Raw genomic sequence first — 12,600 nt, forward strand, 5'->3', positions numbered from 1 at the left:
AGTGGAAGTCAGTTCTGCTCTTACTAAATAGGTTTACGTGTGAATAAGAATGAATGTTATCCCTTACTTAAATCTCATGCTTAAAAATAAAGAGCAAGAAAAACCTGTGACTCAACTCAGGTAACCCCTAAGTGAAAGTCTCACAGTAACACGCACATTGGAAAAATCTTCTGTTTACTATATACATTTCCAGGTATTATCAAACGGTTTTGTTCTGATACAGACATGCAACAAAGTAAAAAAAAAAAAAAAAAAAAAAAAAAAAAAGTTTTTGCTGTATTTTGCATTAAAAGAAGTCATGTAAATAGTACTACTGCACTACCATAGTAATTTTTAAGGGCTAGCATCATCATCCTATCGACCTTTTTACACCAAAAAAACCCCAAGAACATAAGGAAATAAAAATCAAGCAGGAACCAAAATTAATTGAACACTACATCTTCACCCAGCTCCAAAAGTTTCCAGAACTGTTAAGTATGGAAGCAAGCAGAGCAGCAGCAAAAGCTGATTTCCTTTTTCTAACTCATAAGGGTACTTAAAAATTTCACTTGGCAGAGTGGCAACAAGCAGCACTGGGAAGAAATCTAGCCCATTAACAGGCAATGCAGCTCAGGACATTAATACTGCTGCTAGACACACATGCTTCCTCAACCTCCGCAACTGCCCTCATGGCTGTGGCATGAGCAGGTGAAGCAGCTTTTGAACTACAAGACCATTTTACATTGGTGGTTCCTTGGACAGAGGCACACGTAGGTAAGGGCCTTTTTCAGCGGTTTTTACACAATTCCAAATGCTGTGAAGCACTGTGACAGTTTTCAGGTAACAGGAGATAGATTTGCAGAAGGTTTCTGCCTACATAGCAGGACCACTCCACAAGGCTAATACTAAGATAAGAACCAGTTACAACTAGTCCTTGGTACAGCTACCAGCAAAGTATCCCACAAAGGAACGTTCCTTCCCAAATAAGGTTAAAAAAAGACTACAGAGTTCAACTAAAGGACATATTAAGATTACTACCAGGGTTCCTGAAAGACCCCCCAGGACCTCTATCATCACAAAGGACTGGTGTATGAGCAAGGAGGTGGAATCATATGTTGATGATTTTGGAAAAAGTACTGCATACGGATGAGTTCTCTGGGAAAAATCATTACATATGTAACGCAAGTCATGTGTATAAGCTGAAGATCTTCTGAACCAGTTATGGGTACAGGTGGAACAATCACCTGTGCACCTGCAGCACAATGAAGAATACTGCTTCTTAACAGCACATTGCTCTTAAGAAGTTTCACTCAGCAGTTAGGCTGGTAACACTCAGAACCGAAAGGAACAGTCACGTGACAAGCAGACACTATTAAGCACATGAAGACAAAAAAGAAATATTTTGAACAGGGTCCTTTGCCACTCCCAGCGTTATTTTCACACTGACCTGCCTACTAGCAAACTGACTCAGAAATGGCGGCTTTGTGGTCACTATCAAAGGCGATTGACTCCAATTCCCGCTACCAACACTGGGCACACACCACGCACATTACAGCTTCCATTCACTGCTCTCCTGCACACTAATACTACCATACCTGAACATGATCAGCTTTAAATCTCTATTCTCACATCAACACTAATCAGTTCTTTAACATTAACAATAAATGAGGTAACAGAAACTAGAGAAAAAAATCTAAGCTACAACATAGCAAGAACATGACATCTACCGAAGGTCAAATGAACTGCATTTGTCAAAAACTTTAAACAGCTATCCCCATTCTCAACAACACGGGGGTCTTCAGCTCTACATAGCTGTACCCAATTCATTTAAATATTTCTCGGGAAGAACAAAACACAATCATTTTACATCAAGAAGAGATGCCGAGGATTTACAGCGAGCTCTAAAGCACGGCTTCTACGTGACTACGCGAGGCTCAGAGGGGCGGCCATAGGAAACTCGAGGCGGGCACTCCACCCCGCCGCCCGTTACAGAGAGCGCAAACCACTCCACCGCACAGCGCGGCAGGAGCTCACGGCCTCATACACGCGTGAGAACACGGAGCAGCCGTGCAGCACGGCGCCCGCCGGCAGCCCAACACCTTCCCGGGACGCGGCGCCCAGGCAGGGCAGAGGCCCGGCCTTGCGGAGCACCGCGGCCCCTCCCTCCCTGCCCGCGCTCTATACGGGGCCCCCACGTGACGCGGGCGGACGTTTCAATACTGCTGCACAGACACACCAAAATATTTCTGGAAACTTCCACTCCTAATAATTCGCAGACTAAGGGCCCCGCCGCTCCCCGCGCCCGCTCCCCGCCTGCCGGGCCCCTCGGGAGGCCCCCCGGCCCCGGCCCCGCCGCCTTCCCGCGCCGCCCGCTCACCTTAGTGCTTCTGCGGCCTTTTGCTTCAGAAACTAAGGGGTGGGCGAATCAAGTTCCTAACCTCAGGGCAAAAATACAACAACGCAGAAAAAAAATGAAAAGCCGCCCTCCCCTAAAAAAAAAATAAATTAAAACCGAGGTAAGAGGAGGCTCCGCGCACCCGGCCCCCGCCAGCCACCCCTCGCCGGCTCCGTTCTGTCCCCACTCGTCCCGGCCCGGCCGCGACAGGGCTCGTCTCGGCCCCGACACGGCGGCACCTAGCCGGCCGCAATGCGCTCCTCGGGCCCGGCGCGCGCTCGCGGGGCGCCCCGCCGCCTCGGGAGAGGAGAGAGACGCGGGCTCGACGCGGCGCCGCAGCCACCTGGCACCCCTCGGGGAACCTCTACCTTCTTTACGGCCGCGGCTGCGTGACGACTCGGCTGCGTGACGACTCGGCTGCGTTCCGCTTCGCTGGCTCTGGGCCCGGGACCTCGCGGCCGCTCCTCCCGTGCCTGCCGCCCTTCCTTCGGCCTGGCGGGCCCTCAGTTCGGCCCTGTGCCCATCCCCCCCCCCCCCCACTCAGCGCTAAACTTCGGCCCCTCAGCTGCGCCGGCGGCTTCCCCCGCGAGCTCCCCCGTCAGCAAGAACCGCGACAGCGGCAGCGAGAGCGGCGGCGACTGAGCACGGCGCCTCTCCCCCTCCTAATGCCACAAGCTCGGAACCGGCTCAAACCGGTTCAGACTGGGAGATTCCATCTCGGTTTAGTTTTCAGCCCATGGCGCCGCGGAGCGTTTGGAAACCTCAGGCCCCCGCCCAGCGAGCGCTCTCATTGGTCCCGAGCGATGGCGCCTCGCGAGCGCCCTGCGCGATCATTGGGCGTAAGGCACGTCACTTCGTCGAGCGCCGCGGAGGGTAGCGGGGAGCAATCGGCGGAGGAGGGAGGATTGGAGAGAGGGGATCCGCCCCCTCCCCGGCAGCGAGCGAGGAGCGCGAAGGGGAAGGCTGCTGCCCGCTGAGTGGCCGAGTCGAGCTATCACTCAGAGGCTGGCCCGCCTTCGAGTTCTCAAATGGCGGGCGTAGGTCCTGCCCTCTTTCTATTGGCTAGCACGTCGGTGCGGTGCGCACGGTTTTTAGGCTCGTCTGTCGTCGCGCGCGGTGCTTTGGGTGCGTTGTGCTGCCGATGGCTGTTAGCGAGAACGGTGCTGATAGAACGGGGCGCCGGTGGCGACGCCGGGCTGTGCTGTGCTGTGTTGCTTTACTTTACGGCCGCCCTCGCCTTGGGGAGGTGGGTGGCGAAGTGACTCAAGCTCGCGGGTGAGGCCGTGTCTCCGGCCGGCGGGAAGGGAAGGCTGTGGAGCCCAGGCTGTGTGGTGGAGGACTGAGCGCTGCTTTGTTTCCAGTAGGCCCATGTCTTGCGCCTTGAGCTGGGCTCAGCGGTGTGCCCAGCGCGGCATCCGCTTCGTTCCCATCCCTGTGATGCCGACCTGAAACGGAGACTGGGAAGTTGTGGTTTTTGGGAAGTTTTATATTGTCCTTAGCGGTCCTGAATGGTTATCCAGAGCATAAATGAGGTATGGGTGATAAATTGTGGGATGGGTTTAAATTGCTGAACTGTGTTCTTACACTGAAGTACTGCGACCTTTAAAATGAAGTGGTACTTAGTACATAATAGACTAGATTAATGAAAAGAAACCCTACAATTCCTATGTTACAAGTTACAAAGCTGAAATGGAAATTGAGAGACATAGTGAGATACGTATGCCTTTATTTACATGAAACCGTAATCAGTATGGAAACTATGCAAGTCTTTTACCCTGTGAGTCCCTGACACATTGATTGTATAAGCCTCTCAGTTACTGTTTATTTTCTTGTCTGGAGGCTTCGAGAAGTTTGTGGGCTTAACCTACTAGGAGAAGTTCTCTAAGCTTTACTTAAATAAAAAAAAAAACTGTAGAACTGAGTTGAGTATGGAAAGCAATGCATGGCCGTAGACATGCTGGGGATAATAATAATAGGTGAGGTGACTGCCTGTGAGACCCCATTGGTGGTGTGGAATGGCTTCAGAGTAATTCACACCAACATAAAATGAAGCATTCAGTAGCATTAGAATGATTAGTTGTTCAAGTTCCCCAAATCTTTTTTTTGCTGCTTAATTATCCTTTAACTGTTCCTGTTGGCAAAAGCATTTCAATATGTGTTGAAGCTAATGGATAATTCTATCTTAATAAAATGTGCTTTTTTTTTTGTAGACAGATGTTAAAGTTTTATCAGAGAACGTTTTTGACTTTATAACAACAATTTATTCTTTTCTGCACTGTAGGTCACGGATATGCATATAATGTTATGAGTTCTTGCTGCCAGTGTCTTAAATCCTACCTTTAAATAAAGCTTCATGCATCTTTAAAAATCAACTAGCTTCTGTAAAAGTGTTTAAGAAGTTAGTGGGTTTAAGTGGAAGCTAATTCTTTCAATAGAGGGTCCTTTAATAGGTTTATACGTATTCGTGCTGGGAGCTTATTCTGTTACATTAAAGGAACTAAGTTACTATTTAAAGTAATATGTGAGATTATGAAATTGCAAGGTGTATGCAATAGATCAGAATTGAATTTAAGAATCAGATATTCTCAGTAGGTTGTCTCATGGTGCACTTGTTTCTTGAAGTAAGGCTGCTTTTGATACCACAGTACAGAAGAGGAGGACATTTCACTGTGATTAATATTTGATATTCATCAGTGACATGTTGTGTTTCCAATCTGAACAAGCATTTCCTCATCAGTGTCATTGCTGCAGAGAAGGCTTAGTTCTCAAAACTAAATCAATACATCCAAGTTTAGTCTACCTATGCCATACTCATCTTACCGTTAGTATGAAGGAGCACTTTAGAAAAAAAGAACTCAACAGATGTGAACTGTGCTGATGTTAATAAGTCACAAAAAGAAAACTCAGGTTTTTTTCCTGAAGCTTTCCACCATTACAAGTAGTATGCATTCATCCATGAGGCTATTGATCTGTGTTCAAGAACTGTTTTTTCCTGTGACTTTAATTCATTCCTTCTCTGAAATCCTTCTCTGACACTTCAAGATTGTTTATGTAGTAATTCCCAGTGGAGAAAATCAGTTGCATCTACTTATACTCTACTCATAACTTGTGATTTTCTGTTGCCTTACAAGTTGTAAAAGTGTCTTGAAGTAGTCCCAGCAGAAAGCTTCCTTGCCAGTCCTCCCTCCCCTACCCCAGTCTGAAATCTTTTTTTTTCTTTTTTTTTTTTGGAGCTGAGTGGTTTGAAGTATTTAAGGATTTCAAAAAGTACACTATCAGCACTCAGTTTTTTAACCATGCATAAAAATTACTGCATCCAGTAACATTTGTCATGATGATAGCAAAGTACATTGTTTATCTTGCCTTGTTTACTTTCCTCTGGTAGGTTGGCTTGTGTAGTAATTAACAAATCTGTAGTTCTTCCAGTGTGGCTTATGACAGGAAATGGCATTGTTACTGATCGTATTGAATTGGAAAAAATTCATGTAAACAGGATGAATAGATCTAGGAAGTCCCTAATGGGTTAAAAACAGAGTTGTAATTCTGTAACTCAGAATTCTAGCTAGCCCTGGTGTTCAAAACAAACTGATGTAGGACACCAAAAAGTTAGATATGTTGTTAACTCCTTTGGCTTGAGTTCACTTTTCTGTGTTTTCTTTTTGTTTGGATTTTTGTGTAGGAGAAGAGTTCAAACCTTAAATTTTTTGTTAAATTGAATTTTCACTATTTCAATTTAAATTAGTTATTTTTGATGGAAGGTTAGATGGAGCTTTTCACACTTCCACCAACTATCTATACAGCCCCTGAAAAAAATCAAAACAGTAAAAGTACGCTTTAAAAATATATATATGCTTATAAAAAATCATAACAGTAAAAAACACAGTGGGCCCCAGTTTGATGTGCTTGATTACGGGGCTAGTTTCTGCCTCTCCTCTTGTAGGAAGTTATCACTAACTTTGCTTATCTCAAATAACACTTCAGATGTTTTGGTAGAACTGGTCCTTATATTTTTATGCAAGCTGTGGCTTAACATGCTGTAGACAGAATACTTCTTATCTCTCTTCTGTTCTGCACAAAGCTTGCTGAAGACTGGTTCATAAATGGAGCGCAATCTTAAAAAGCAGCCATTTTAGCAGGGCAAGTATACCTGGATCTCAACTTCTTTCTAACAAAGTTAATGCAAGGTTACGCCTTCTGTTTTTGTTGCCACTGATGTCTCCTTTATTACATGTTCAATCTAGAATTTAGGCCTTACTGAAGGCAGTAGGAAAATTTACTTTGGTTTCAGATCAGCAGTGTGCTCTGGTAGTGACAAAAGCTAGCTATGTGCTGGGCTTCATCAAGAACAGTGCAACCAGTACATGAATTGATTATTCCCTTCTGTTTGCTACTCATTAGGCTGCATCTAGAACACAGTGTCTGTTTTTTTGGTTCTTCAGTACAAGAAAGATGTTGAAAATTCCATGCAAGTCCAGGGTGAAGGGAGGCTGAGAGGAGCAGGGCTTTTTCTGTTTGGAAAAGAGAATGGAGGTGCCACCTACTAGCAGCTCCCCAGTACCCACGATGATTTTTACAAAAAAGAGACAAGTTCTTTATTTAGATGTAAAGTAGGAGAACAAGAGGTGAGAGGTGTAATTTTTGTTGGGAGGTTCCTGCTGGAAGAGAAGGCCTACTAAGCATAACAAAACAGTCATGTGATTTGAGAAAACTTTGTTCTATGTTAGTGTTTATAACTTTCTTTAATATTTTTGTATGAAAAAAAATGCTGCTTAATTCTAGTCTTAGTTTAACTCCTTGTGCAGTCAGCTGATTGCCTTCACTTTTTGGAAGGTGTAATGTAATTCACTCATAAGAAAAGCGGCAATATATTTATTAATATGAGCGATTTAGCAAATTTTTGAAACTAAGTTACAGTTGATTATGTGACAATAGACTTGATTATAAAATATATGAAAGACTTTATGTAGTACACAGAGTCAGTGAAGTTACTAGGGAGGCCTTGTGGTTGAGTGATGGGGTTCAGAATGGAGTCCCCATACTACTTAGGTGGTAAGATGATTGACTCGTAGGCATATTACATAACTTCAGTTCTAAGCTAGATGTTAATTCCTCCAGAATCTGGCTTGACCAGACAGTGAATAGCACTGGATTTAGGCTGCAGTTAGATTAGTACTTGATCAGTTAGCCCTTAGATGTTGAGCAAGATGCCATTTTCTCCAGCATCTAGCCTTGACTGGAAAGCAACCACTGTTATGGTTCCCACCCACTCAAGCAAGTCTGATGGTAAAATGGTTGGGCTGCAGAGAGGAGGATAAGGGGGAAACGCAAGTTGACGTCACTAATTTTTATTTTAATGCATTGTGTCTGGAATGTTTCATGGCCTTTGAAAGTAATTTATGCTGTGATGATTAGCTGTCTTATACCCTGCTAGCATATGTTATATGATGTAAATGCTCCTCCAGAATTATTGCATTGATCTTTCATGAAGAATCAAATTATTATTTTACAACCTTACAATTGAGTGCTGAGTTGATTATTCATGGGTTTGTGAATGTATGCCAGTTATCACTGCAAATCGCTGAGTAGAGGAAGAAATGCACAACACAGTAAGAATGGGGTTGCAAATCAAGAAGAGTAGTTTGTTTTCCTTTGCCAAAGGAAAACTGAAGTGTATTTTTAGCAGGGAGGTTGGACACAATGATCTCTTCCCAGAGGTCCTTTCCAACCCCTGCATTTCTGTGATTTTGTGATCTTTAGGGCCTTCTCAGAGCTGCTTTCCTACCTTTTATGAGGAAATCTTAACCTTCCAGGAAAGCCAGCAGCCCACGCAGCGGGATGGGAGGGAATGGGAAGTGTACAGGCAGAAGTAAATTGGTTGTTTAGTCTATTTGTTTTTCACAAAGGTCCCATAGTCTGTGGCAGCTTGTGTATTTTGAATGTTTTATTAATCCCTATATGTGTTGTTCATGAGTAAAGGGATGATCTGTAGTCACAAAACAATGATGCTTTGATTGACAAGTAGTGGTCATTAGCTTATACCTTGAAGCTGGAGTGCTGTGTAGCACTCCTTGCTTTTATCTCTTTATGCAAGTCTTTTTTTTAAACTGTTGACAGTTTATTTGGGTTTTTGAGCTTTCTTCACATAAACATTCTCATCAGTTCAGTAAGTTAGCAGTTCAGCAGCGTTTTAGTCTTCTGAGGTCATCAGAAGCGCATCTTTTCTTATGTAATGCACTCACATTAGGTGATCTGTGCCTAAGAAAGGTGATTTCTAAAAGGAATGAAAGTTATGTGAGTAGGAGAAAAACATCAAGTTAGTGTCATAATTCCTTTTCTTGGTGAAATATGATTAGTATAAACAGAAGGGAGAAAAAGGCAGTAAGTCAAAGTGAAAGCAGATGCTGACTGAGGACGAAGCGTTCAGAGGAAATTGTCAGTTACAGATTTTCAAGAATGTCTGGGCAGTGCACAACAAACAATCCATTAGCATAATACCAGTGTCACAGTAAACAGCTTCAGCCTCTGCCTCACTCTTCCGTAGAGGTCCTTTCTCTTTCATGGCCGGGAGATTAGTGCAGAGTTCTTGCATTACTATGCAGTGTCCCTTGTGAAGACTTCCAGCAGAAAGCAGGGAAGGATGTTGTAGTTTCCACTTTCTCATGCAGCTATCAACTTAGTTCTATAATTTTCCGATGTAATAGAAGCAGAAAATGTGATTGGGTGATTACTGAATGTAGAGAACTTGTGCTGTCCTTACATGCTTGCTTTGTCAGAAATGGCAGAACTAATCCTGCCTAACACATCCCTCTTCTCACTGAGCATCTGCTATTGTTTTTAATTGTTTTGGTCTTCTTTTCAAATAGATTCCATGTACCTATTTCAGTTACTTTTGGCATTTCACTGTCTAAATTAGGTCAAACTGAAGAATGAGAGAAGGGCCCCACCGCAAAAGATGAGAAAAAGGCTTCACAGGAACTGGGGATAGTTAAAGGTAGTTTACAGAAGTGAATATGTAGAGGTTGCTAGAAGAATGGGAATTGCAGACACTGGGACTGAGACAATGTGGGGGTTAGAGAACATAAAGATAAGAGTTTGAGAACAGCCTGAGGACCTCTGGCTGGGAGGTGATAAGATGTCCTCAGGGCAGGCTAGAACTGGATAGGAGCTGCCCCTCCCTCAGGGTCAGAAGTTTACAACAAGGAAGACTACGAGCCTTACCTAGAAAGACTGCTTCTTCATCCCATGACCACCAGGAGGAGGCCCCCACAACTCACTGCACATGTGCGAGGGGGAGGGCCTGCATGCTAATGGATTCCCAGAAATGTAATGAATATGTATCCAATTTCCTGGAAACAATTGATTATGTATTAGTTTGGCCTATATCTATAGCTCACTTTTTCCTCACAGCGTGCAAGTTAGGCAGATCTATCCCCCTTGCACCCAGCATATGTGCACTGTTGAAATAAACATACCTGCTCTAATTCCTTAATCTGGCTATAGAGTTTGATTTCTGCACATCAGTTTGGCAACTCGGATGAGACAACCTCTGTTTGGCTGTGGGACCGGCTGAGAGGGGAGACATCTTTGGTGTGCCCTGAGATTTCACAGAAGGACTCTCCTTCCTCATCCAATCACTGCAGGAACAGACAAGGACCATTTGTCGGCGGGCCAGGTATGTGTATGGAAGAGGGGAACTTGTAAGTCATGAGGAGACTTCCTACGCAGGGTATGAAGGAGCGTGCATCGTGCGTGCACCCCCCCAAGGTATGTGAGCTCATGGGTTAGGTTGCCAGCTGGGGTAGGAAGACTCCTTGGGGAAGTTCCTACTAAGGGGACCTGTAAGTCGTATGCAAGGAAAGAGCAATAGCTCTCCCTTAGGTGATCAGTAACAGTGGCTATCTTGTCAACTGATAATGTGGAAGTTATAGGTTGTATTATCGTGATCACCATCTGTACCGTGTGTTTGAGTAATTGCTATCAAAACACACGAAAGTAGTTCAGAGCTCTGATTTGGTAAAGTATAAAGTCGGTATTGTGTGTGATTGCAAGTGAATGTCTTGAATACATGAGACGTTGTGGCACAGCTGCACGGCGAGTGCAGAGTATAAGGGTGATCGTTGTCTGTCTGTATGTTTTTGTATGAATTTATGAATGGGGATGACGAACCCATAGAGAGATTCCCACTCCATTTGGGAAATGAACGTCAACTTGTTTATGTAACACTGTGTTCTGCTTGCAAGGAGGTGTGTGAGGGAGGTGGGTCAATCAGTGCTGGTTCTATGGCGAGGTGTTTATAACCAAGCGATATAGATTTATTAGGGGGAAGTTATATGGTATTAAGGGTGTTTGTGGAAACTGAAGAACTGTGTGGTTTGATTTGTGGGTTTTGAAGGGAGTGGGACAAACTGTTTTGATGGTATAAGAAAGTATAATTGTTAATGGTATACAGAAGTAGAACTGAGGGTATGTGGAAGTGTAACAGAGGGTACAAATAGTGGAATAGTGTACAAAGGAAAAAGGGTTAAAGAGAAAGTGAGTTAATCTGTGCTGGCGTGAGAGCAATCCCCCCACCCCCTTCCCTCGCTAGCAGAACTCTAGGAGTAAGAGACTGAGCCGGGGTGGAGACTGCTGCTCCCATTGCTTGCAAAGAGGGGAGGTGGAGAGGATAGGGCACTGGAAGTGAGAACGGCCTTCAATCTGCAAAGATCTAAGAAACCCAAAATCCTAGTGTTAGCACTGGAAGCTTCTGGAGAGGGGGAGGTAAAATTGAAATATGATGTTAGTAGTTTAATGATGAGAGTTTGGAAACTGAAAAGTTTGGGAAGGACACAGACTGAGGAAGGCAAAGATGAGCAGGGTGTAACAGGGATGTCAGTACTGAGAGGTGAGCGATATGAAAGAAAAGAGAGAAAAAAACTGATCGAGAAACAGAGATAGTAAGGAAACTGGGAATAACAGCAGCTGTTACTTTTGCAGCACTAGAGCTGGGCCGTAGGACACTGAGATCCCCTCAGAGGAAGGTGGGAGGGCTGGAAGAGCCAAGAGAAGAGGGGGCTCCGCCCTACTGGAACAAACTGCAGTGTAATGGGACACTGGTGGAGAAATCCTACCAAGATGAGTGAGGGGGAACTGTTTCTGGTTGCAAAGCTGAAGGATGGGAACCTGGGAAGTTTACCAGAGCAGATCCACTGATTAACTTGCAGCTAGGGGAGCAGGATAAAGAGGTTTATTTTCTGGTGGACACGGGTGCCTCTTACCACCTATAGATGATTTTGCAACAGTAGTAGGAAATGCTTACTTTTGGGGATCAATTAAATACAGGCTGAGAAAACATCTAGGAATACGTAAATTCTTGTACATGCCAGGTTACTCTGGCAAGAAATTGAATGAAACTGGAGTAAGGGTCAAATTGAGAATTGTAAGTCTGGTTTTAACACAAACTGGTAGAAACAAGGTTGTACCCCAGAGGTTACAGAAATCTTAAATAAGGTGCGCTTAGGAGTGTGGGTATCAGGGATACCTGGCAGAGCCAAAAATGCAGCCCTAAACAGAAGTTAAGTTAAAAGCAAGAGTTAGCCTAGTCAGGGTAAAGCAGTGCTCTTTGAGGATATGTGATTGTAGAAGGATAAAAGAAATAGTAGATAATTTTTGGAGTTTGGATTACTAATTGAATATGAATCCCAATACAATACTTGCTGATGAAAAATTGGAAAGCAAGTGCTATAGTTTGGTACAAGATTTGAGGGCAAGTAATAGCATACTCGGTGGAAAATTCATACACCATTAACCAGGTTAAGGAATGAGTAGGTGGAGTTTACCTTCTGGATTTGAAGGATGCCTTTTCTGACTGGTTTAGCCAAAGGAAGCCTAAAGTTGTTTACCTTTGAATAGGAAAACCCTGATATGGGAATAAAAAAAAAAAAAACCTGGACAGTGTTACCCAGGGTTGTGAGAACAGCTCAGTGATTTTTGAGAGCTGGTCAACTCGTGAACCTGAGACTTGGGTTCCTCCATCCCAGGATGGAACTTTACTGCAAGGATGTGGATGCCACAGAAACAAAAGAGGACTGTGTACAATGGACTGTGAGTTTACTGAATTTCTTGGTTTAAATGATTATTAAGTTTCTGAACAGAAAGCACAAATAACTCAGCAGCAAGTGACGTATGTGGGATAAGAGATTACAGCTGGACTTCAAACCTTAATGACTGTCAGGAAAGAAGCCATC

At 44.1% G+C, this 12,600-nt stretch overlaps 1 protein-coding gene across 2 annotated transcripts in view; it reads right to left on the bottom strand.

Annotated features, from left to right (window-relative positions):
* The window catches only part of XPO1 (exportin 1), a 39,204-nt gene extending 36,352 nt beyond the window's left edge, over positions 1-2,852 (bottom strand). Inside the window, exons 1-2 of one of the 2 annotated variants that reach the window (XM_042878185.1) lie at positions 2,743-2,852; positions 2,357-2,468 (exon numbers count right to left, since the gene is read on the bottom strand). The gene's annotated coding sequence lies outside the window, so the exon portion shown is untranslated. The remainder of the gene's footprint in view (positions 1-2,356; positions 2,469-2,742) is intronic. The other variant, XM_042878174.1, reaches the window with a different exon arrangement.
* Positions 2,853-12,600: the final 9,748 nt, after the last annotated feature.

The sequence above is a fragment of the Lagopus leucura genome, unplaced genomic scaffold (genome assembly GCF_019238085.1).
Source record: "Lagopus leucura isolate 7727_CA_CO unplaced genomic scaffold, USGS_WTPT01 Super-Scaffold_73, whole genome shotgun sequence".
NCBI classification, from domain to species: domain Eukaryota; kingdom Metazoa; phylum Chordata; class Aves; order Galliformes; family Phasianidae; genus Lagopus; species Lagopus leucura.